The sequence below is a fragment of the Passer montanus genome, unplaced genomic scaffold (assembly GCF_014805655.1).
Source record: "Passer montanus isolate IOZ18808 unplaced genomic scaffold, ASM1480565v1 scaffold29, whole genome shotgun sequence".
Lineage (NCBI taxonomy): Eukaryota > Metazoa > Chordata > Aves > Passeriformes > Passeridae > Passer > Passer montanus.
The window spans coordinates 10973579-10995832 of record NW_024367596.1 but is presented as its reverse complement, the minus strand read 5'-3'; the positions used below and the strand labels follow the sequence as shown (position 1 = coordinate 10995832).

Sequence of the window (22254 nt, the reverse complement as noted above, 5' to 3'; positions counted from 1 at the left end):
TACCTGTCAGAGCTGCCCTTCCAGATCACTTGGAACCACAAGGGAGGAATTGCAGCTATCACCACGGCAACTCTGCAGACTCTATTTTATATTGACCTTAAGGTACTACTGAGTGGATAGTGCTAGAAGTGAAAATGGGTATGGATGGAGTGGAACCATATGCACTGTCTCTGATTACGCCTCCTGAAAAGACTCTGAGATTCAATGGGGGGAAAAAATCCTGCTTTTTTAGTGGCAGTGACCCCTGGACAGGAGTGCCTGGATTCTCCAAGTAGTTCTCATTCTCACTAGAATGACAGAGGAGTTTGGTGCAACCTGGCAAGTAAAATCTTCTACTAGACATCCATCACCAGTCAGTTTTAATTGTCAAATTACAATAGGTGCCTCACATTTCCATGCACAGCAACTATTTCCATAAAAGAATTAGAAAATATGAACTGAAGTTGCAATACTGTTTGACTTTTGGAAGTTTTTTTTTTTAATTTTCTTGCTCGGCACAAAGATCTTTTAACTTGCAAGTGGAAGCAATTTATCTTCATGATGCCACCTGCTGACCACAGGGAAAAGGTCACTGCTGTTTCCAATGACAGCGTCCCAGCAGAACATCCTCTCTTAGCATTTCTCCTCCTCCCTTCCCTCTTTCAAGAGAAGGTCAAGCATCACCTCTCCTCCAGGGAGGAGTGACTTCTAACATTTCCTCTTTGCATTAGGAGCAGTTAATGGAAATGGTAATAAATCACCGTTCATCTTCTCATAAAGACAGTTACAGCGAGCAAAAACCAACTGCCTCTCTGGACTCCCAACAAGGAGCCGTAAGATAAGGGGAAAAAAATCATCTTCTTCACACAAACCTCAATTTTTAATCCACAGCATGACTAAAACTTCTATTCCATGCCTCTTTCACTCCTGTCCTGGAGGAGATGCTGCTGGAATCTTGTGTGTGGCGTTGTTAGGTGTTGTAGCAGCGTGTCACTGCTCTGGACAGAGCCACTGCACTCCATACTCTCACAGACCCAAAAACAGAGGTAGAAAAAACTTGTGATCTCAGTGTAAAGGGCAAGGTGGGAGTGGGGAAAACCCATGTCAAATGGTTGACTGAGATCCCGGTGTGAGGCCACACCTGAGTGGACACAGTCATACCAACCCACAGCCGCGTCGCTGGCCAGCCCCGGGACACACTGCCAGCCCCAGGACACACTGCCAGCCCCCAGGACACACTGCCAGCCCCCAGGACTGCAAAGACCATCAGCTTTCCTGGACTTAGACCTGTAACAAGGTGTGAGGGGAGCATGGAACAGTCCCTGCCTCTGCAAGGGGGTGCAGAATGAGATTATCCTGGGTTAGTAATCCTGGGATTATCCCTGGTAACACAGGGCAAGAAGATGGGAAGTGATAAAGATGAGCTACATCCAGTCCCTGCTTCCCTTTTCAGACAGATTTTGAGCTCAACAGAAAATGCAGAAGGCAAATTCAGGTGCCTGGTGAAATGAAGGAGATGTGCAAACATTTTAAAGTCTCTGACAAAGAGCAGTAATGGTAGTGCAGTACCAGCTGTGGAGCTCTGCTAATGAATTTCCTTTTCTTTCAGATGTTAATGGATGCCACAGACTGGCAGTACAACATATTTGAAACCCCATGTGACTGTTCATTGCATTTTTTAAGCAAAGCTAGTGGTACTTGTGTTTTATCACCTCGTTTTTGTTATTATAAGTCATTTCATTTACAAGGTATGTGGCAGGAAACAAGATGCACATGGACTTAGGTGGAGGCATATTTAAATAGGTTATGTTTAACTAGCATCTAAGCAGGTGACAGGTTGTGCTTAACATGTTTAAATAGGCTATTTACTTTTTTCAAGTTTAGCACTTAATCAAATGGTTTGCTTGGCAAGTGTAGAATGAGCGTCCCCAAGGCAATAGGAGTCAGACAGAAAGTATAAAGATTGCCTGGTGCTAAAATTGCACACAGATTTTTCACACACATTGGCCATTCAAGCAAATCAGGAACCTCATCTGTCCTCACATGCTTGCTTTCTTTATTTATTTATTTTTGTGTGGCAAACCATTTGGAAAGCCAGCTTCCAGCTGAGCACATCCATCCCTTGGCCCCTGCAGCCATCCTGCAGCCCTGGTGCTGCCTGCTCACAGCCCAGGCACAGCCCAGCCTTCCAGAGGGAACCTGGCTTTCAGCTTCATCACCACCCTGCTGCACTGAGGAATGCACAGCAAACATTGGTATTGCTTCTGCATCCCCAATTTACATGTATTTCTGATGCAGACCATCTTCAGTCAGGAAGAGAAGACTCAAATATTGAAAAGCATCAAGGCTATTAGGATCTGTATTTCCCACATCAAACAAGACCCCCAAAATTTCAGCTCATCAGGAATTGTATCATCATACATTAGTGCACTTCACCCCTTCTTTGCCAGAAGTGTTCACAAACTTATCAGTTACCTTTGTGTTTATCTGCCAGCACACTGAAAAACGTGGGATTTTAGAAAATTAGTTTCTAAGCAACACCAGCAAGTAAACTAAGCTTAAACAGATGGCACATTTGTAGGGTGACAACTAGAAGTGATCACTGACCAGCAAAACAAAAAAAAAAAAAAAAACTCTCATATTTCTTTCCTTTTCCTGACCATTCCCAGAATTCTTTGAGACTTCAGATGCATATGAAGAGTAAATCAGGGTGGGGGAAGACTAATGCAGGTCTGCATTTCAAAAATATTTGAGTTAAAAGTTATTGGACATTTGTTCCTGCTGAAGTCTCCTGAACTGTTTATTAGATATTTTATTACCTCCACCTGTCTAAGAGCAGACAACATGATCAAGTTACAACTCCTCATTCTGTTCTTTTCTAATATTTTTCTGTTGTTAAATACAGAAGAAGGGTGCTGTGGGAAAACTTAAAATAAAAAAAAAAATCTTAGCGATTTTCAGTATGTACCATGAAAATAAAAAGGTCTGTACCTGTACCAGGTTCACTGGTACAGCAGAGGTTGATAATTCCTCTTTCCTCCTAGAATCTGCCATACTCAAAAAAGGCTGTTGTCCCTGACATCCTAAACATGTCCCTGACATGTTCAATGGCACAGCTGTGACCTCCAGGCTGAGGAAGAGGCAGGAAGGATATTTTGACTTCCTAACCAAATAGGAAATTTTGCTGTGAACAGCCTAATTTGTTTCCCTTTGTGTCTATCACAAACCAATGAATAATCTGCTGTGTTTAATTCCATCAAGCTTTGAGAGTTGATGTAAGTTTCCTCCTGCTTTCCTTGAGTTGCTTTGAGGGCTTATACTAAAATAATGAGGCTTTTAAAAATTTTTCAACCTACATGAACTCATCCATTTCAGACACTTACCTAACTGTGTCCCTTTGATCCCTTCACACTGGGAGGGGAAGTGAATTTGAAAGACAATAGAACTTTAAAAAAAAATATTTTCTGAGGCCAACTCACTTTATGTCCTACTTTGTGGAGAAACAGCCTCTAAAACAGCAGATAAAAGCCTGAGCTTCCTGATTTGCTCAGGGAATTCTGGTTTTATGGTTGAATTATAAATAGTTTTTATTATTTTAAAACATGTGAAAGACATCAGAGACACAGCCAGTCCCACTCTCTGTGGCAGAAATACAATTAGTAAAATGAATCCTTCCATGGACTACAATGAGAGCTCCACAGCACCTTGGTCACTCAGGGCACTGGGAGGAAACCAAACCATTTCACCACTGCCACGGGGCCCTGGATGAGCCCTTCCCCTTCCTGTTTCCCCTTGGTTTTATGTTTAATCCACATTATTATCACTCTCAGTATACCTATACAGTAAATTTATGGAAAATATTGGCATTAACTTCTGATAATGCCTTCAGATGTCTTCAGAAACACCTTTTGTAAACATCCCTCTCCCGAGAGCCTGGCTTTGTGGCTTTGCTTTGCCTTTGGGAAGCTGATCCCTGCTCTTGCTTCCAGGCTTTGATCCCATCATCATTCCTCCTCTGCAGGCTCTGCCTGTCCTTCCCCTTGTACAGAAAGGGCTTAGAAAAAGAGACTGCACCTCTCCTGAAGCTGCAGTTCTGAGGCAGGAGGCTGAGTGAGAGCTGCTGAGGACACCCTGACCTTCCCCCTGCCCAGGAGGGTGGAGGTGCCCTGATCCTGCCCTTGCTCCATCTCAGCCCTCAGAGCCATCACAGCAGCCCTGCAGGTGGTGCCAGCTTTCCCTGGGCACGGGGCAGGAGCAGGGCATGGCTCTGCTCTGCTCCTCAGAGCCTGCAGCTCCTCAGAAGTGAGAGCTGCCCTTGGAAGGTGAATCAGGCAGAGCTGCTGCTTGCCAGCACCTCTTTGAGGCACCTCCTTTAGTCTGAATTGTTAGACAGTTTAAGAGCTATTGGACATGGGGCCAGGTTTTGGCAGGGCTGCTGCTGCTCAGGCCATAATCTCTCTGCCTCTCATTTGTTCTCATTTGCTCCAGCCAGCAGCTCCCATGACAACTGTGGCAGCACATCCTTCAAAGGCCAGCAGCCAGATAAACAAACTGGACTACCAGGTATTTCAGCAGCAAGTCTCAGCCAAGGAAGGAAAGACCTTGAACCCTTATAATAAGGCAAGAGAAGGTAAAACTTCCTTCCTCCCTGCAAAGTTTTGACCCTTGAAGACAGCTGCTGCCTCAGAGAGGAGTCAGGATATTTGGGATTGCCTGGACAGAAAGGAGTGAAGCAGGGTGAGCAGCGGTAAGCAGTAGGAAAATTATGACATTGTAGGAAAACAGGAAAGAAAATAGAGCTAAGTAGCAGGGAAAATTCCCTTTTCCAGCTGTTAGATCAGCACCAGGCAAGGAGAGAAGCAGCAGCACCACAGGAGAGTTAGGTGAACAATCTCTGCATTCCAGGGTGCTGGGGAGCCAACACACCTCAGGATTTATTCTTGCTGCAAGTTCTGCAATTCAAATGTGAGGCTTCCCCAGTGCAAGCTGCCAGTGTCATCTGCTGTGATTTAAATTCCAGAATCCTCTCCAGGCGGGTGTGATCAGTGACCGAGGCAAGGTTTGTTTGCTCTCAGTGCCTGCTGCTGCAGGGCTCCTCCCTTCCCTGGGCATCTCAGTAGCACCGGGCACAAATGGGAAGATGTGTTATGGTTTTGCAATGTAATGCATACCTGATTACCAGGCAAATTTGTGTTAAGGTAACCCAAGCATTATAAATTCCTCAGTGAAGGATAAGTCCTTTTTACTGCAAAGCATGGGTTCAAATATATTTGTCCCAGTTTAGTTTTCAGAAGTGGCTTCAAATGTGTTTTAAGCCTCCAAACTGCTGGGGAAGCCCAATATTTTATCTCTGGGCAACGTGACAACAAATAACCTTAATGCCTATTCTTCCACACAATTCCCACCTTCTCAGGGCCAAGCACGCTGGGTGTTTCTGTTACTGATTGAAACAAGTTTAGTCCAATGCTCAGTTTTACAGGATCTACCTGAGAGCCATCAGTCCTGTTCAGCTCCATCTCCCAGCCAGGACATGACTGCCACCATCAGTGACAGCACATCCCTCCCAGGAGAGAAGAGACCTTCAGGATGGCAGTGCAGATTTAGGCACACGTCCAGACAAGCCCATCACTCCAGACCAGCTCTGTGTGATCCCCATGACCCACCAGGGGAAAATGATCATACAGGACAAGCAGAGGAGTGGCTGCTGCCCTAAGGAACACCCTCCTGCAGGCAGAGCACAGCTCACAGGCATCTCCTGATGCTGACAGGGAGAGCTGCAGAGCTGCACACTTGCACTCCCAGGCTTGTCTCAGCAGTGGGATTTTGATGGTGTGGGGAATACCTCTGATCAAGCCCATTCTTCTGCCTATTTCATTATCTAATGGTCCCTGGCTGTGCAGCAGCTGTATAAAGATTTTGGGGCTGATTTAATTTGCCAGAGATTTCATCTGGCCAGCTGCAAACACAGGGCTGTGATTTCTGTGACACGGCACAGCAGCAGCTGCTCAGCCCCAGCTCTGAGATGGCTCTAGCCCAAAAGAAATAGGAGGTGCTCATTTACATCAGTTGCAGTTTTGCTTTGGAAAGAAAATAAATTCAACTCATAAAGCAGGACAAATCCCTCTGACACATGCACAGAAACAGCTGCCTAGGAAAAAAGAGCAGCTGCATGGGATTGTGAAAGAATAGGAAATATTTCCATAGATTGGTAAGGTTAGTCTGCCACTCCTTAAAAGCAAGTCAAATTAAGTAATTCTTGTAGAAAATACTTATATTCTAGGTAACCAAAGCACTTTGGCTGTTATTACTGTTCTGACCTCCAAGAGGACCCACACAGACGTGTAAGTGGAAAAATATGCACCTTTAGGGGCTAATTCTGACCCAATTACACCCTCTGATTTGTGTAACAAGCAGCCAGTGATGAGCCAGTTCATGCCTTCTCTGTCTCCCCAGGGGCAGCTCCCTGCCAGCCCCAGACTTGTGTCTGAGCACAAGTGCCATCCCAAAGGTCTGAGCTGGGCAATCCAGGTAAATTGTCCTTGGTTCTCAGGTTAACCTCCACTGAGGCTGTAATCCCCGCCTTTCTCTTTAGGGGCTAATTCTGACCCAATTACACCCTCTGATTTGTGTAACAAGCAGCCAGTGATGAGCCAGTTCATGCCTTCTCTGTCTCCCCAGGGGCAGCTCCCTGCCAGCCCCAGACTTGTGTCTGAGCACAAGTGCCATCCCAAAGGTCTGAGCTGGGCAATCCAGGTAAATTGTCCTTGGTTCTCAGGCTGTAACCTCCACTGAGGGCTGGCATACTAAATCCCTGCCTTTCCAAACTCTCTGCAGAGGTCTTCAGGATCATGGATTTCGTTTTAAAAAAGAGAGAAACTGAGGCACAGCAGCAATGTCCCTGAGGATATGTGACAGTCAGGAGCTCAGATCACAGTTGATAGCCTTCAGCACACCGTGCAACACCACCTCATAGAGAAGACCTCAGAGCACCAGGTATGAATTCAACCCTGCTGACTCTTTTGTTCTTATTTTTCTGACCTCCCTGCATCCCTCAGCCAAACCCTTATCACTCCTGCCTCCGCTCCCTCTGAGCCTGGAGCAGGTCAGGAGGAAAAAAGTTTCATTTCTTGGTGGGGCTGTGGGAAGACGGAGAAAGACAAAAGGAAAACAAAGAAGTCTTAGTTTGAAACTGTTCAGCCTTTCCTTCTATATTTGAAATTATTTTTTTCATTGTTTCCAGTTTCTGGGCAAGTCACCCCTCATGAGAGGGGTGACTTCAAGGGAACCTGCAGAGGATGAAGGGTCTTTTGAGAGGTTTTGAGAGAGAGGAAGGAGGAGCTGTGGTGTTGCAGATGTGCCAGCTTTCACTAGACCACCCAAAAATCACAGAGCCATGGGAGATTAGCTCAATTGGTCAGAGCATGGTGCTAATAACACCAAAGTCATGGGCTCGATCCAGGTCATGCACTTAAGAGTGAGACTTGATGAACCTTGAGGGTCCCTTCCAACCCAGAATATTCTTTAATTCTGTGAGATGGGAAACACTCTAGACTAATTTGACAGTTGTCAAAACCGAATCACTTAAACCCATTCCAATTTCTTTCTAAAGGGATAATAATATCTTGTGGGTGGAGGAGCACAAATACCAATGAATCCTAATTTCCTGAGGTGTTCCATAGGCAAGCTATGGAAACATGAACAGGTAGAGCTGTGATGAGCAGAAGGGGCTTGGGAAAAAGCAGATTCCAGGAGCCATTTCCATTGGCTTTCTGACAGACCAAAAGGCAGCAGACAGCAGCCCTGGTCTGCTGCTGTTGAGCACCTCCAGCACAGGAGGGAACAGAAAAGGGACAAATGTGTTTCCATAGACACTGCTATGCTGGGAAGAGATATAAGCACCTTGTGGGATGTGAAACAATTCAAAATAGTTGTGACAAATTATGACAAATATATTCAATAAAGTGTGGTTCAGTGAAGGACAAACAAACAGTGTCTGAATTTCACCTGGAATAGCACACTGACATCAAGGCAAACTGGAGAGCAACTGATTGAGGTGGGTAAGGTCATGAGCCAGGGAGGTCAGACAGCTGCTGGAAAGCCAGAAGCCCTCCAGGGTGAAGAACTCCCTCTGCTTCCCAGAAGACACAGTTAGAAAGTCTTCCTCTTTACCCAGCACTGCCAGAGCTGTGTCCAGGCCTGGAGCCACAGGTCAGAAACATGGATGAAGTGCAGACTGAAATGTTCAGAGGTACAGAAGATTCCGTAAACTAGAAAAGGATGAAACAGGAGCTGCTTGGCTTAGAAAAAGGGGAGGGGAAGCACCCAGTGGTCTGCAAACAAAAGCTTACTACAGAAAATAAAGTTACGAGTTTGTCTGTGGTGATCTGGGCAAGAAGGGAAGGGTTTGGACTGCAGTAGGGGAAATTCCAAAAGTATTCTTAATGTTTAGCCAAGGAAACAAAAAATGGAGAAGGACTGGAAATTCTTGTGCATGAGAGATCTGGATGCTCCAGACATAAAAATCTTACATGAACCCTTTAGAAAGGGACCTTTCAGAGGCACAGCAAGGTGAGTCAATCCTGTCTTTAAACAGAAAGAAAGGCACAGACTTATGGCCTCTCCAACCCAATTTTCTCTAACTCCTGTGACTTCTATTGTTAGTACTTGCCCTGCTAAAATGGAGCAGTTTCTCATCTTCCTCAAACATACTTTGCCAAAGACAGAGCAAGGAAAAAAAGGCATTTTAATTGGAATCTTCTCCATTCACCTCTGGTACATCTCCCACAAAACAGAAAAACAGTTAAGTCATCTCTTCCTAACCACATTCTCCCATGAGGTTTTTGCAGAGAGGAAAAAACCCAGATCCATTAAAAAAGCAATATTGCTTTTTTTATTGAAATGAAAAGAACTAAAATAGTTCTTTTCCCCACTGAAAAATAAAGAGGTGAATGGAGAAGCAGCAGACAGGCTTTATGGAGGCGTTTATCTCTGAACTCATCAAGATATCAGTGGTGCTAACATTGGGGAAGGACAAGGTCCTGTGTGCTTAACAGCCCAGAGCAGCACTGCAAATTGGGGAAGGCTTTGAAGCACAGCAGACTCCTGTAACAAGTGAACACTGTGGCAGGGGTGTGGGGGTGGATTTAGGTAAGCAGAAAGTAATTTCCTTTTCAGGTAAATTCAGACCAGGTATTTCTGAAAGCCACAAAATTGGCTCCAGAAGAAAAAAACTCGTAAGTAGCAGCTTCAAATGGATTATTTAAACTTTTTACATTTATACTAGAGTTTGCAACAAGTAAGGGGGTTTAATATTGTGTGCCTTCATTCCAAAAAGAAAGTTGCCAAATTCAAATTGGGGGCGAGATTTTCCTAGAGGAAATCAAGAGATGAGGCTTATCTATGGGATCATACTGAAGTAATTCTGAAATTTAATCATGCAAACTCTTTGCAGACATTGACTTTGTGTCTCTGTTCTGCAGCTGGCCAAGAAGAATGGTTATAAACTTTTGCATACACACTTACGATTGTGCAGTTTATTTCTAGCTGATCCCACATAAAATCCTTTTTGCAAATATTGATCTGAGAATTCTGGCAACAAACAAAAGCACTAAATGAGGCAAATGGAACTATAACAGGGGGGGGAAATGAATAGAACTGGAAAGCCACATGAAATTTCATCTGCCATCTCTCTTTTAAACTGCTCCCAACAAAATCCATTTCTCTGGAGATATTGAAAACTCACATGCAAGCACAGTCCACAGTCATCAATCCCAGTATTTTCTGTGCTAGGCAGAGTCTTGGGCTGTAACATTTTTCTCCTCCCACCCATGTTTTGACTGAACTTCACCAGGTCTTCTCATTCCTTGGCAAAGCCCAGAAAAAAAAGCACCAGCTCTCAGGGAAGTCAGTCACAAAATAGAACCTGCCTTTGTCCAGACAGACCCAGAGGATTTTACATCACCCCTAGCTCACTGAGTCCCTCTTTCCAGAGGCCTTTGGTACAAGTGCTGAGGAGGCCTTGTCACAGGTGCTTTATGGGCACACACACACACAGGCAGCCTGACTGGGATCTCACAGCATCCCAGGGAGAAGAACCCAGGGGAATTCCACGGGGCAGAGCACACTAAGCACTCCTTTTTTTTCCCCCTCACTGTTTTCTAATAAAGGTCACAGGGGAAAAGAAGTGCTGCCATTTAAGAAATGAGTTATTAAGAGGAAAGGCTCCAAGAAATCCCTTTGTAGGTTCTCCTGAGGACTCTGAGCTGTCGTAGCTGCTCAAATGGATGAGTGACACCCTGCAGAAAAAGAAAAGAGTCCTCAGGGAAGCACTAGAGGAGCTTTATTCAAGGGAATTGAATAATGTCTGATATAGGAAAATTTGTGATGAACTGATGGATCACAAGGAAGGAGTTCAAAACACAGTATCCAAGGTTTTCTTTAGTGTGAAGGTAGTGAGACACTGGCACAGTTGTCCAGAGAAGTCGTAGATGTCCCATCCCTGCAGGGCCAGATTGAGTGGGGCTTAGTGCAACCTGCTCTGGTGGAAAAGTCCTTGCTCTAGCCAGGGGGTTGGAACAACATGTTCCTTCAGGTCTCTTTCAATCAAAAAACTCTAGCATTCTAGGATCACAGGACAGGCAAAAACTCTCTTAGAGCTGGCCAACAATGTGCATCCTCTGAGGCAATGCTTATTCTCCTTGCAACTGCCTCAAGAGATTTTTAATTCAACTTTTTATCCTTTTCACTAGACATGCTCCTGGCTAGAACAAAATAAATTATCCTTAGCTATCCAAATGAAAATTAAAAAGCATCAGTAAGACTTGACTAACATCTTAACACATTCCAAATTTCTTCCAAACCCATATTATTATTCTGAACAGGACAGTGTAATCAATCCCCTCCTACATTCTTTTCACTGTTCTAAGTAACCTTTTTCTTTAGTTAGAGCTGTGGTGTTGCACACTTGCAATCTACCAGAAAAACCTTAAAATAAGAAAAACTATTTTTGCTCTTTGCCCCATACTCATCAGGCACAAAAACAGCACCAAAAAAAAATCCTCAAGGTTACTTTATTCATGTGCTCTCAGACTGGACTGCATAGTCTGACTCCCTGTTATCCAAAGCTTCATTTTCTGAGAATGGCACTGATTTCAGTAAACCTATTCCCACAGGTTAAGGACAGGCCAGTGAGATTATTTGAATGACAGCTCCACATACCCATACCTTCATCCTGAGAAAGCAGCCAAAGATAGTCAAAATGGTTCCAGTCTAAAAAGATTAGGTTTCTTCAGTCCTGAAAAGAAACAACTAAGGGAAGTATAAAAATACCCATAAAATCAGGAGTGGCATGGAGACAGGGAACAGGTAGAAGCTGCACATGCACTCTCTCCAAATTAGAGCTAAGGGCTATCAGACAAAACCATAAGAACAGCTTCAAAACAATCTAAAGGAGGTGGTTCTACACAAATGTGTATTGCAGCCAAGGAGCTCATTGTTCTGAATGTTGTGGATGACAGAAGTTGACACAGGGTAAAAATTGGAACATTTCTCTGAAGAATAAAGTACAAAGACAGGCACTGCCTTTGCTGTACAAAAGCCCTGCACCACAGAGTGCTGGAAGCAAGACAGTTTAGAAAACTACCACTGCACTTGCCTGGGTGCTGCTGTAAATGGGACACTGGACTAGATCCAGCATGTGTATTCTTACATCCTTATGAAACTTTTTTTAACAAGACAAAAGATTGCTGGGAGGAAAAACAAGATTAGGAGATAATGTTACTGAATGCTTTCAGTAGTCTGCTAAAAGCAGGAAAGAAAGAAGTATTACTTTTTCAGAAACTCCAGTGGAAAACGGTGCCTACAATGTTTTTTCCAAAATGCAATCATGCTTCTTGTTCCAGTAGTAACCTTGGTGTCATGCCACGTGCTCCTCATTACAGTTTTGAGTGCAGCTTGCTTTGAAGTGTTACTGTGCCACTCAAAATGCACTTGCTCTTTATGTGTGTTCTCACACAAATCTGCTGGCTTGAGCAACAGAACACATTTCTGCGCCTCCTAATTCCTGCTTGCCCTAAAATTGAGGAGCTTTGTCCTCTTCTGTGTGTCACCAAGAACACTGATCACAAAGACACAGCTGAGTACCTAGGGAAAGCCTTCCTGAAGGGGTCAGATGTTACATAAGGAGTTTACATTCAGCTTGCAAGGATTTTATTGATACAGGTAGGTCACAAGAAGGAGGAGACCCAGGACAGCTCCCAGATCCCTGGTATGTCTTTGGGATAACAAGCTAGCACAAAACTTGTAAGGAAATATATTTCTAGTTATAAGATCAGGCATCACTAAAAGATTTTTTGTGCATGGAAAGTTCTTACTTCTATAAAAGCATGTTCAGATTTGCAATAGCATGTACAAATGTTATCAGAACTGAAGTGGGCCTGGTGCTGCTCTCTGTTCTAGGAGAACAGGTCTCTGCGGGATGGGCAGGAACTCCATCACTCATCACTGGGTCTCACACACAGCGTGAGCTCTTCATGAGGCATTAAAAACAAAGGGAAATAAAACAATTCTACCATTTGGCAACAAATCTTGGGAGAAAGATCTCTCAATTTCATATTGAGGAAAGGTTCAGTTACATTTGGATATGGCTCTTGGCAGCAAGACAAAATTCTGGCCTACTATTTCTCCAAAGTACGGGAAGATGGAAAAAGTTAAATAATCCATGAGACTTCAAATGATAATTTTTATAAATACTATGAGATTTAGAGGACTTAACCCAAATATAAGGTGTCCAAATAATACTTCATTTCTAACCACATGTCTGCAACATAAATGAGATCCACAACCCTATAAAAAACCCTCAACTCTTCCTTTTCTGATTTTCAAATTTATTCATAGGAGAACACTTCAGTCATCACTGAGCTGTGATTGCCTCTTGGGCGGCAGGCAGCACTTAAACTGCTCAGTGCTTGGGGATGCAACCAGATGAGACAGATCCAAGAGAATTATACCTGGCCACAACAGCCCAAATCCCCAGGAGCCCTGTGGCTCTAACTCTCACTGACACCCATGGCAGCATGGCCCTAAATAACTGCAGGGAGCTGTGGCAGTGCAGTTATTCCAAGCAGAATTTGTCCCCTCCAGGAGTGATGCTGGATAATGGGAAGCTGAGACACTTTTTGTTTTACTCCTCCTGCCAAGAGCAGCCTCCAGACAGAGCTGTTGAGCCAATCATGACAGTCACCAGTTTCAAGGCAGCTCTGCTGGGTGGGTGACAATGCAGAAGGCCTCCCCAGTGTCCACAGCAAGCCCAAGCATCAGCATTCACATGGCTGGGTCAGCACACTCCAGCTCTGAGTAGCCCACAGCAAGCTGCCAGCCCAGCTTCTGCGAGCCTGAAAAATTCCACTGGCAGAACAAAGTGTATAGACAGACATGATGGGGAGCAAATTATCAGGATTACTATGGTAACAACAGGGAGTGAATGATGACTTCAAGGTCACGACAACATATGCATCTTGTAGGAACAGCTAATTGTCTGACTCTACTCACTGACACCACAACATATTTTTCACTAAATACCTCAGTATTTGAATTTTGCTGCCTCCAGCGACTATTAACATATTTTGCATTCATTCTTTGAATAAATCCCCACTAATGTTTCCAGTGAAAGTTCACAAACATATATTCAATTTATATTTAATGAGACAGTGTGAGTTAAGTAAATGAGTGCTAATTAATTGAAGCATATGTATAGTGGGCTGAGAGGATTAATTAGTTAATGTTTGCAGAGAGCTCTAAAAAATGTAAAAATCTATCTAAACATGAACTGTGCTTTGGAAGAAAGAATGAGAGTGAGGAGATGAAGAGATACAGAACATTATATCTAACATTTAATGAACACCTCAAAATCATGCATGGTTTGTCATCACTGTTATCTGCAATGAGAAACTAGCCACATATTCGATAAAACCTGATTAATCAGTCATTACTTTTCAGTTAAAAGTAAAATGGGCCAAATTTTCCAGTTCTGTCTCCACTGGGACAGTGCCACATGACATGACTACCCAAAGTTACCCAGAGTTACTGGGCAAGCACCAAGAGGGGACAGCATGGCCCAAGGGCAGGAACAGTGTTCGAAGGGTTCCCAGTGCTGGCTTGCTGAGTCCCAGTGATCTCCAGCTAAATGAAGAACACAATTTTTTCTACTGCTCCCACCCATTTCCACGGCACCCAGCAAATCCCTGAGCTGAGCACTGGCTTCAGGGTGGAAATCACCAATGCTCAAACCTTCTGCAACCCCTACACACATCTTCCCTCTCCTCCTTCCTCCTCTCAATGATTTGGGCTCCTGGGCACTGTCTGTGTACTTGGAGACCTGCCTGGCAGCATGAATGAAGAAAAAGAGCACTTAGAGCTTTCTAGCACAGTCTGCCACTGCCAGGGAGAAGGCAGCTTGGTCAGAGTTACCCCCACTGCTCCCTGGGCTGTGCTGAGACAGCTCAGACCCCACAGCCCCAAACCCATCCAAATCCACACAGCCCCAGGGCTGAGAGCCTGCTCTGCAGGCATCATCTCAGGGAATGATGGACCCTTGAGCCAGAGGCAGCCAAAGCTGCCCCACGTGCTTTCACCAGCCCTGCCCAGCACTCAAAGGATAAGCAGGGAATATTTGTGGGCAGACAGCCAGAAAGATTGTGCTTCTTTGACTTCTGCCAAGGTAGTTCAGTTCATTTTATACAAAGCTGGAGAGAAGGGGCAGACCAAAGTAAGTCTTTGGGAAGGCTTCTTTAGACAGTGTAATTGATGCAGGGCAGTATAATTGATGTAGGTTTGTATTAGAAGAGCTTTCCAGGACAACACACTGGTAAACCTTATGCTCCTGCTAAACAGCCCTAGAAATTAATTTAGCTGTCTGCAAACATTGAATAAAATAATCTACCTGACCTCAAGGTGAGTCTTTCAACCAAAACAGGGCAAGGAATGTGCTTCCCCCTTCACCTCCTGAAAAACTTAATAAAATACAATGAAGAAAAAGAGCCTACCTGTGACAGCTGCTCAGCACCTGGGCTGTGCTGTGTCCTCAGCAGATGCAGGCACTGAATGCACAGGAGCCCAAATTTCCTCCCACCTTCACATGAGACACTGAATAAGAGGGAAAACCAGCACAGTATCTGTGAGGGGTCCTGCTGGGGCTTAGTTGGCACTCTGGTGCTGTGGCAGCAGCTCTCTGACCATAGACAACTTTCCCAGGCATTGTCCTGGGGAAGGCTGTGAGTAGATCAGAGAAAAGAATGATAAACAATTCTTATCTTCACTTGCTGCACCTGTTGTTGTGAACATGTGGAATGTGTTATGGAGATTTGTTTACCAAAGGGTGGTTTCTTATTAGCCAAGGGTGATGGTGTTTTGATTTAAGGACCAGTTGGATCCACCTGTTTCTTGACTGTCTGTGAGGGCGATGGGTTTCTTAATAAGTGTAGGATAATGAAGTGATTGGTCATCCTTCTGAGAATCATGGAGCCAATGCTAATCATTACCCAGCTGGGGGCCTGCAGTGACATGATACCAAGTGCCCCATGCAGGTGAGATCCATAACCAGCACCCAAAATCCTAAAGCAATCATCTACCTATTAACCCCTGAAGTCAGGGGAAATCTCCCAGATCTAGCTCCCACAGCATGGAACAGTCTATTCAAACAGTTTTTGGGCTGCTGTGATCTACTTCGAAAGCCCAGATCCAAAGCAACACATCCCTGGAAAGATTTGGTTAGTTATAAACTCCAACAAATGGCAGCCTCATCTCCATAGGCGCCTCCTGCCTGCTGCAGACAAAGGCAGCTCAGGGCAGTCTCAGGGAGAGATTGTGGCTGCTGCCCCAGGCAGGGCTCCCCACAGGTCAGGAAAAGCTTCTGCAGCTTGTCTGGATACAATTCTGCAGCAGTACCAAGGAGGAGGAATGCCCTTGGATGGCAGGGGCAGAGAAAGCAGAAAGCTCAATGGCCAGATGCAAGGATGTACAAAGCAGCACAGGACAGCTTCTTTTCTAGAATGGTCTGCCACTGGCTTTCATTATCCCCCCCAAAAGGGCTAATGACCTGCTTGCTTGCTGTCCCACCAGCCACCCTGCTAACTTGAGGGGCTCTCTGGGCAGCATCCCGCAAGAACAAATCCATGTAAGCACATGCCTCCAAGCAGCTGCTGCCAGCATGACTGGTGTGCTGCTCAGAGGAGAACCATGTCTTCTTTCAGGAGAATAATCCTCATTTGTTCAGTAGACTTAGGAGGGTCTCAATGGTAAGGAATGCTGCATGATTTATTCAACAGTGCCTTTCTCCTGGAAGGACATAAGCCATTCTCTTAGGAGACCCACAAAAATCACATTAACACTAATGTGTTCTTTGATGATTAGAGAGTTTCCCTGGCAACACTCCATCAGTGCAGGCTGGCAAAATATATTGTCATAATTGGAGATAGACTTTTCCCCCTTTTGCATTACAAAGTAATCCAGCTGAAGGACTCCAACTGGATTCTTCCACATATGGTGCCTATTTTCAAATAAAACCATCTTCTCTGAGATTATGGAAGAAGCAAGTTTTCAGGAATTTCCCCACTCTGTCAGTTGTGTGCTCATGTGGTTTTGTTTAGCACAAAGCAAGAACTGGATCTCCCATCTGTTGCTCCATGGCTCATGCAACATTTAGCTGAGTGTTTTGTATTAATGATGGTCACCATTAATAAAACAGTTTGTAGATTAGGAATTTATACCACCTTTATAATTAATAGGAAACCTCTTGCTAAATCTCCTCTATGGTACTTTCTGTCCTAAATTCTCAAAACACTTTCTCTTCCTATCCAGATCCCACTGGCAGGCCATAATCTACCATGGGGAACTGGCTCATCTACTAATTGGGAAAAAATGGAGACATGGCAGGGCACCAGCTGGTGCAGCTATTGCAGGAAATCACAGCTATCAGCCTTAATGAGAGAGACCACAGCAGCTATTAGAGAAGCTGTTGCACCAAACATCAGTAGAATTTCTATATTCTTCAGTAGATAAGCACAGTCAAAACCTCAAACATTTGCTAGAAGCATTGATTAAGTTTGCAAGCACCAGCACCCACTCGGGGATACCAACCTGACCATAATTATCTGTGTGACTAAGTCCTGACAAACACTTCCCTGGGAGAAGATAAGAGGCTTTAGGAACTGATACCTGCCAAGACCTGTTCCATATTCCCAGTCTGGCTACTGAGAAAATTCAAGCAGCTTCAAGCCTCAAAGAAAACTCGAGGCAATCGCTGGTGAAAAGACAAAGCCTTGATCTCTCCCCAGAAGCTGGACTTGAAGTTTAATAATGGGTCCTGAAGAAACAGAAAGCATAAATTATTTCTGTTAAAAGTACAGAATTAAAGTTGTGTTAATAGAAGTCATTTAGCCATCTGAGCAGTCTCCTAGCAATTGCATAAATTACTGACAGAACAAGGAGTTTCAACCAGAACATTATTTCATGGACAGACCCTGACTGATTTCCAGGCAAGCAATAACAAGCACTCTGGAGGGAGCTGCTCTATCCTCAGATGAATGGAATTAATAAGAACAGAAAGCTGTTTAATAAACAAAGTCCCCCTTTTTCTCATGTGAGCTGTACAGGAACAGAGTATGTGAACAGGGAAGCCTTTGCTATTTCTCTGGATTTCCCAGACTGTTTCCTCTTCAAGCCTTTGCCACTCACTTTAAGCCCATCACTTCTAAGCCCCAGCTGCTTTGATCTGCAGCAGAGCCCATGGCACTGCTGACACCTCCTGAGAGGGTTTGTCACCTCTGCAAATCCATATGCTCCACTCAAGGCAGTATTTTGACTGGTCTCTCTCTGCCTCCGGGGACAGAATGGCAGAGTTTTGGTTTAAATCTGTTATTCCCCTCTAAGACTCAGCCATTTGTAGCTCATAAATTGCAGTTTAGCAGATAGATGGAGATGTTCAAGTTTATCTTCCCACACAAGTAACAGCAAATTGTAGTGTGAGCCCTGCGTGCAATTTTGTTCAAGTGCCCTGAGGCTGGGAAGTGGCTCAGGGAAGCTGTTTTGCTGGAGATGAGCACTTTCCCAGGCACCATCTTTCCAACACAAAGCTCTTCTCCGTCTGAAGTGGCTCTGGGAAAAGTGATGGATGCACTGCAGGCAGAAGCTTTGTAAATGGCCCAAACTGAAAACAGTGAGCAAAAACTGCTTGTTTGAGAAAAACATCTCAGAACTTCTTTCTGAATAGGAAAAAAGGTCATTGGACTTCTTTTAATTGTGCCTAAGAAGGTTCTGTACATTCCCAGGGAGCAGCAACAGTCCTGCTGAATCACCATGAGGAAAAGCCTGTGTCTGGGCAGATCTGGCTTTGCAGACAAGAAGCTTCAAATTCCTTAGGACTAGAGGGATTTGAAAGAAGAGCCAGCTGTGCACACATTTTACACAGGCGAGCTGGATCCTCCAGCTACTATCACAGTGAAGTTTATCACCATGGGCAGAAATGAGCATGGGAAACTTCTTTTCCTGAGGCACTTCCATGTGGAACCATGGCTGTAATCTCATTCAGTTTATCTATAAAGTGCCTAAAGCAATCTCAGGCCCATCCATGTCTCCACAGCTGAAGGCACAGAGATAGCACAGTCTGGCTGATTTCACAGCAAAGGTAATCTAGATTTTAATAAGACATAAACTAAAGACTTGTGGCAAATGTTATTTTTAGGATGTGATGGTGTCAGACTGGAAGGAGCATTTCTGTCCCACCGGAGTTCCCAGTCTGTGGCAGTGTCATGGGGTGATCAGTCCCAGAGGACAGACTGCACACCTGCAGAGCCACAGGAACACCTCAGGTCTCTTGTGACCCACTCCCACACAGGGCTGGCTCTCCTGTTTATGGCAGCACACAGCAATTCCCCCATGCAAGACTTCATCTTCTCTAGGGAGACACTGCAACAGTCTGGCACCTTGGCCCCCTTCTGCCACTGCATTTCTGGGGAAAGCAGAGAGAGATGGGGCTGCCCAAGACTCTCTGTCCCAGATTTCTGTGGCACATTCCAGACCTACGGCACTGGTGGGTGCAGAGCCTCATCAGCTCCCTGTGGAAACTGGCTGACCAAATCTTCCTGGTTTCCAATTGTCTTGCAAGCCTGAAGATCATTAACAGGAACGAGCAGAGAAGGGGAATGGCACAGTGCTCTGTCAAAGGTTCACCTCTGACAAGCAAGCCCCTCACAGCTGCTGCTTCCATCCAGCTCCAGTGCAACCTCTATTTATTTACCCGGGGCTCTCCACAACCCACAGAGACATCAAGTGGCCAAAGGATCCAGTTGCACATACTGAGCAGACTGCAGACTTGCTGAGGAAGGTTTGGGAGGAGAGTGGAACATCTGAGCTTAAACAAAGTTGGGCCGTTCACAACCCAGCAAGGTTCTCCACATTTTTATTCAATGTTATTTAATTTTATTTATTCTTTCTCTCTTTTGATTATAAACCTAGTAAAAACATGCCAAAAAGAAAAAAAAAAAAAGAAACCAAATAAAACCACCGAGAAAACATGCAAAAAACCCCCATCAAACAAAACAAACAGAAAAGAAACTAGAAACTAGGTGATCCCTGAAGACTGAGTGTACACACTCACCAGTCCACACAGACACTGCCCCTGCAGAGTGTGTGACAAAGCCCCTCAACACAGCAATCTGCTAAAGGAGACCCTGGCACTGGGGCCTGTGCTCAGGCAAGAGAGGCATCACAGTAAACAGCTTGTGCAGATTTATTTCTTGCAGTCTGCCCTCGCTCACCTTCTCCCTGTATAAAGTGGCTACTATTACTATGATTAATTTGGGTTTGTTTGGGGGGTTTTCCCCGTGAATCCCTGCTGTGATATTATCAGTAACACAAAGCAGAACAGAATAGAGGGGGGAAGTCTTTCTCTCAGAGAGCTGGAAAAAAAAACATTTCAAAGCTAATCCTCAACCAAAACTCACATCAGTTGCTCCTTTCTACACCTTCCCCTCTGACAGTGACAGGCTGGGGACCTTGGCAGCAAGTCCAGGAGCCCCAGAGGTGCTGATAGGTACCATCCCTAATGATGATGCTGTCAGGAGCTTGCCAGTACCTTCTGGGAACCAACTTGCTAAATCTTAATTATTAAACCAGTTGATCCAGTCTCACACCAGAAGCTAAGAGGGTGAGGAGTTTATGGGACAAGTGTTGTGTGCAGGTGTCAGAGGTGAAGGACACAGTGACAGCTTTTGCAAGCCAGACTTACAGGTTTCCTGTGCTTCAACTCTAAAACACCACAACAGGGTTTCTGCTCCCAGCAGTGCTGTTTCAGAAGAGATTTTTCCTTTCCCACTCCCAAGAAACTCCCATCACAGTCTGCAAAAGAACTGAGACCATGCTCATGCCTCCAGGTCTTCAGCTTCCTCAGGAACCTTAATTAGATGCACAATCAACCCCTCCTGCTTGGAACAAGTAACTCAAGTTTTCAATTTCGTAGAAGGAACAAGAAGGAAGAGTCCTGGGACAGAGATCATGGGCACTTGAACAGAGAGGCCAGGCTGAAGGCATGAGGAAATGTGTCCCCAGCCACAGAGCAGAGGAGAAACCATGCACCAGGACCCACCAAGGACGTGGCTAGGTCAGCTCTCAGCCTCCCTGCTGCTGTAAGCTTGCCAGGGTAAAAGGAGAGCATGTGTAATGGGATTGTTACAGAAAACCTGGATTAAACCTGCCAAGAGACCAGTGTTTCACACTGAGGTTCAGGCGCTCATTTGAACCAGCAGCCCTTGCAGTCCTGAAACATTAAACCATGACAAATTTCCCCCTAAGACACACCTTCACTTCTCCTTCTCCCACTGTTGCCTGTGCAGGTTTAATACCAGCTCAAATTCAGCTGCCTGGCTCTGGGGAGAATCAAATATGCATTGCTTCCTGAGCAGCAGAACCTGCCAAACCTTTTTTCCTTCCCAAGCACCACTGTGGATTCTCTTGTTGAGCAATGTCTAAGATGCCTCTGCCCAGTTTCACTGAAGCTCACCTGCTGTAGGTTCAAAGGGTAGAGCAGCACTGACAGAGTTTCAGCTCAAACCACAGGAAGCCAGGCAGGGAAAAAGGTATATCCCAAAAGAATTTCCACAGAGGAGAGTTCCTCCAGCTCAAACCAACACCTCCACAGCAGCTAGACAACAACTGGGTTTGACAGAGCAAAGCTTGTTTTACTGCACTTTAGATGTCCTCTCTGGGAACACCAGAGCTCCCCATGGCTCCCAGCAGTACCTTTCATACATGTTTGAAAATAACATCCAGATCAACTCCTTCCAGCTGGATTTGTCTTTCCAATTCAGGTTTAAAAGCTGTGCAGTCTGTAGGAACTGACATTGCTGCAGTCTGACCTGCACAAGGAAATTCCACCTTTAAAATGCAAAGTTTGTTTGCCATTACCCTCAGTCCAGCACAGGTTCCAAGAGAGCAGCTGGGACAGACATCACCCATGGGTGTTCCCTCTTCTGGCAGTGCCAGCTCTCTGAAAGTGCTCCCATTTTCTGTAAGTCAGGACAGAGCTGCATAGAGCTGCTCCAGCTCTGTGGATGTCAAACAGACAACTCTATTAAACCCAAAGGACAGTTGTCCTCTCTGTGTTTCAGATTTGCCTGAAACTGTGCTATAGGGGACAATTAATCTTCAAAATCAATTTTTTGTCAGGAGGCTAAATTTCAGTTGTCTCAGGAATGGTGGTGCTGGGCTGGTAATAACTGTCTGACGAGGCAGCCTCTGAATCCACCGCCCAAGAGAACACTTTTTATTAATAAGTTTCGTCACAAACCACAGGTCCTTTTTTTGACTTTGAGAAGTCTTACTTACTGTGTTAAAAACCTCATGTTGTCAGGAGTCAGAATATTTGCTTTGGGTTTTCATTGTATTGTGAGACAGGGAGTATTTTAAGTAAGATATTCCCTTTTCTTCAGGAAGGCAAAGAAAAACCCCCAGTTTCTTCTGGAAACATCACAATAAAAAAGCTCTTTTCCCTTCCTTTGCATTTGTGGCCTTTTCCCCCATGCCCCATTCCACAGTAATCCTGATTTCCCTGCATCTCCCTCTGATTATTTATCCACAGAGTTGTTTGCTGTCTGGCTGCTGCATTTGGCCCCCAGGCTCTGTACATCCAGAGGGACACAGCTCCCAGAAGATCCTTGGAATCCTCATAAGCACCAACTCCATCCACATGCTGAAGGTGAGGCTGCCCCAGGACTACACATCCAG

General features: G+C 44.9%; 1 long non-coding RNA gene across 1 annotated transcript in view; it reads right to left on the bottom strand.

Moving 5' to 3' along the window:
• LOC120504420 overlaps positions 1-15204 on the bottom strand; it is a 126072-nt gene extending 110868 nt beyond the window's left edge. Inside the window, exon 1 of the long non-coding RNA XR_005628015.1 lies at positions 15021-15204. This is a non-coding gene — a long non-coding RNA (uncharacterized LOC120504420). The remainder of the gene's footprint in view (positions 1-15020) is intronic.
• Between the last annotated feature and the right edge of the window lie 7050 nt (positions 15205-22254).